Source organism: Chrysochloris asiatica, unplaced genomic scaffold (genome assembly GCF_000296735.1).
Source record: "Chrysochloris asiatica unplaced genomic scaffold, ChrAsi1.0 scaffold00066, whole genome shotgun sequence".
NCBI lineage: Eukaryota > Metazoa > Chordata > Mammalia > Afrosoricida > Chrysochloridae > Chrysochloris > Chrysochloris asiatica.
Window position 1 is genome coordinate 107,076 of NW_006408584.1, and position 4,337 is coordinate 111,412.

Below are 4,337 nucleotides of genomic sequence, written 5' to 3' on the forward strand. Positions count from 1 at the left end.
CTCTTCACTTTCAGCAAGCAAGGTTGTATCATCTGCATATCGCAGGTTGTTAATGAGTTTTCATCCAATTCTGATGCCACGTTTTCCTTCATATAACACAGCTTCTCGAATTGTTTGCTCAGCATGCAGGTTGAATAAGTATGCTGAAAGAATACAAGCTTGTCGCACACCTTTTTAAATTTTAAACCATTCAGTGTTCCATACTCTGTTCAAACAACGGCTTCTTGGTCAAGGTAAAGATTCCTCATGAACACAATTAAGTGTTCTGGAATACTTATATTTCACAATATTTTCATAGCTTGTCATGATCCACATAATCAAAAGCCTTTGTGTAGTCAGTAAAGCACAGGTCAACATCTTTCTGATATTCTCTGCTTTCATCCAAGATCCATTGGACATCAGCAATGATATCTCTCATTCTATGGCCTCTTCTGAATCCGGCTTGAACCTCTGCTCATCATTTCATGGCCTTTGGTCAAGTAGTCATGTATGTTAAGAGTGGCCATCTTGGTGAGGAGCCCATCAGACCTAGGGCCATGAGAAAGCTGGCATACTCATTGGCTAATTTGGCATGCTTGGGCTTATTGTAAACAATCCAGTCTGAGTCCATCTGGGAGGCCGGGGCTATCTTCAGGCCAGCAGCCACACCATTATGAAAGCTGGCCCAGTGTGTCATGTTGGGAGGTACATCAATATTCCCACTGTTAAGGTCCACTGTTGTGTTCTGAGAAGGGGCTCACCCAGTCAGATTCAATTTAGGAATAGGCAAGTGTTCTATTGGAACTGGATGATAAGAAAACAAGCTAATCATTCCTCTTTCTACTGGGAGAGCCATACTTTGCTGACACAACTGGAGCAATCTATTTTCTTTTTCTTCAATGAACTCATGGTCACTAAGTTCTGGGTACTGTCCCAGGTTGACACAGACAGGATGAGCCATTTGAGAAGTCTCTGCACATCCTGCACCCTTAAATCTTCATTCCATATTAATGATATAACCACCTGGTTCATGTCATTCATGCCATCATCTTCCTCCTCAGTTTCTGTTCCTGAAGGAACATCTGATGAGGGCACAGCTTTCCCTTGGGTAAGTTTCCTTCTCAGGCCTGCTTGGAAAGATCCTGACATCCAATCAAGAGACAGACAGCTTCTGGCCAGTCTGAAGTAGGCTGCTAACGGCAGTGATAAATTGCATTTCTGATGGGAAGTGCAATTCCAAAGGAAAGAGTCTCCAAATCTCTTAGAGTGAATCCTATATTAGTCATTCAGACAACTAATCTTTCAGCTAGGCTAGAAACTGATGAAGAATGCCTGAAACTAAATCTGCTTTCCTCTTGTTCTTTCTGTAACTTTGGGGTGGGGGGGGACTATAGTTAGTCTAGATAAATATTGTGAGGCTTCATCAGAAACAGGTTTCTCATCACCAAATATGTAGCGGGCCATACTCAAGATGACAAGTTTGCTTCTTTCACTGATGTCAGGTAGGTAAGGATATGGGGGCATTCCTTCACACTTCAGACAAGAACTGATAAATACTCAATGGCTCAGAAGTGAAAAATGATAGCTGGTGCATAAATCCTGTCAGACCCTGGTCAATTTTGCACACACTTGTCCAGTAGTTCTGATAAGTGTTGGGTAGTCTCTATAGTAATGGGCTATGTAAGGTCCGAATTTTAAGTACCCTGCCAACTGAACGGGAAGATCAACAAGTGAACGAATTCCTTCTCCCATTAGAGTAGTCAACTTAAGCTCTTCATAGACAAGATGAAGAACAACAACAACAAAAATAAAAACAAAAAACTGCAGGAATGTGTGTGAAGAGATGTGTAGAAGAATCCAGACTTAGGTTCTATGAAAATTCCTTATCCTTCATCTGTGAAACTTCCAAAGGACTCAAACATAAAGATCTACTCAAAAGATGAGACTCAGCATTCTGGTGGTAGTCTGAATTTAATAAATATTCCCAGTCCTCATCAGATTCAGTCTCTTGCTTTTTTGGGTTCAATGATTGGGGAAAATAATCCTTCAAAGTCAAAATTTTGGGTCTATGCTAAGCAGTGTATGTTATAACCCATCACGTTCATGAGATAAGTCACAAATAAATTCCACTCGGAGTGATAACTGGGTCCTCCTGGAGTGCTGTGGACATTGTCCCACTTGACAAGCATCTGAACCACTATTTCTTTAGGTAGTATAAACAGAATTGTTTGCAAACATGTTTGCACTATTTCAGAAATAGTGATCCTAACCATGGAGCCATTACTCCGTTCTAAAGTTCTTCTGTTATGGACAGGGTATCTTATAGAATGAATCTAAGTTCCAAGCTGCTGGAAAGTACAATCCTCATTGTAAAGAGAGTCATGAAGTTTCAAAGAACCTCTTAATTCATGTACTAGGGACAATAGAACAACCACATCCAAGGACCTTCGTGGTTTACTAAGAGGGTTAGGGGTACTAGCACTGTCCAGTGGGGTACTACGCCTAGGCATTATGTTAAGGAAGGAGTTGGCAGTCCAGAAATAAAAATCTTTTCCACCCTATCTACTCCTGTGTACAAACCAGGTTTCCACTGCTTTCCAGGACCAGCATGGTATCTATTTTCTTCACTGGTGCTGAGTCTTTGCCTGTATGTTGGTGACAGTGCCAAAAATCATCTGGGTTTTATCATTGATCTCTTGAAACTTCACACAACGTAACTGGAGCTGGGACTCTATTAAAAAACATAAGAACTTTTGACAACATAGGTCAGATGCAACGAACACTTTTTGAGGCCTGTGAATTTTTTTCGCTTGTATTAGTTATCGTTTCTGTCCACAAATGGTCAATACAAAGTTCAGGAACAATTGGCTATGTTTCTGGTACAAGAAAAGAGTAACTAGAAGTACTGTTTGGAGACTGAGAAATACTATGTCTTTTCAGAGACAAGTTCTGACTTGAAAGAGTGAACCTCTGCACCCCTGAAAAAGAGTGCACTCCTAAGGCAGGAGAATGAGCATGGCTTGGAGCTGCCATGTTGGAAATAGAAGGTGAGGGAGAGTGGAAGCTTAGTGAGGAAGCCAAGCGGATCTGGCTGTGAATGGAGTAGTTCTGGAAAGGCGAGATCATGGGAGATTCCCCTTTGGAGAGGCTTCAGAGGTGAGCCGTGAGAAAGCTGCTAGTAGCCACATTCTGCGGGGTTCCCCCCTGCTCAGAGAACTTTAAAACATTCTTTTCTTCTCATTTGACTTTCCAAACAGCCCACACAGAATGCAAACATTGAACAATATCATAGGTCATTACAATTGTTGTTATTGTTAAGTGCCATCGAGTCGGTTCCCACCCATAGCAACCCTGAACAAGGTTTCCAAGGCTATAAATCTTTATGGGAGCAGAAAGCCTCCTCTTTCTCCTGCGGAGCAGCTGGTAGTTTCGAACTGCTGACCTTGATAATTACAATGGAGGGGTCAAAATTGAGGGAGACAATTTTCATTGCATGGTCTACAACATACTGCATCCATGATGAACCAAAAAGACTTTCAGATTTACAGACAAGTGGTGTTATTTCATGTAGTGGGTGCAGCATGCTGAACAATGTGGGTAAAGGTTTTCTGGGAGGAACTGGAGACAACTCATGTGAACAACTGCTTCATTCAAACAATAGTACGTATTTGGTGGGCCAAACATTTGCAACTGTAGGCTTTTTCAGACTTATCCTGTGATATAATGAAGTCACACCACAATGCCTGTTGAACAGGACTGTCAACTGTAAACACTTTATAAACAGCCAAAGCCTGGCTTTTCCTCCCTCTGCTCCAGATCACCATGTTCCCAGCCACATCATAGTCACCATGTTCCCAGCCTCATCATAGTCCACTTTGTCTCTAGTCTTACTGACTCAGGGCCTTAGCTGCCAGCTTTTCCTCTGTTTCTCATGGATTGGGACCTCCTGCAGGGATCCACCAAGCCAGCAGCAGCGTCATCAGACCATTAACTCAGAGGCTGGCTGCAGCTGAAGAAACTGAAGGTTCAATGCATTGGGATGGTGCTTGCAGTGGGTTTGACTGAAAGGAACAAATTTCTGCAAATCCCTGGCTGCAATCATCGTTGCCCTTTCTTCATAGAAGTTTGACATGGGTTCCATGTATCAACATTATTTCTGTGTGACTCGGGACGTGTCAGGCGCGGCGAGCCCGGCTGCTACCCAGAGGCTCTGGTGGCCGAAGTGGCTCGAGGACAGCGGCAGATAAGTCACAGAGAATCCTCAGCCTCCGTAGCTTCTCATCCCTTTCTCTCCCCTACTCCGGAGGCAAAAGCGACTGCAGTGGCAAGTAGGACAAGTAACGAAAGTCAGTCGTGCC

The 4,337-nt window shown here is 43.0% G+C and overlaps 1 pseudogene; it reads right to left on the reverse strand.

Annotated features, from left to right (window-relative positions):
- Positions 1 to 4,337, reverse strand: part of LOC102820775 — an 80,982-nt pseudogene that overhangs the window by 55,326 nt on the left and 21,319 nt on the right.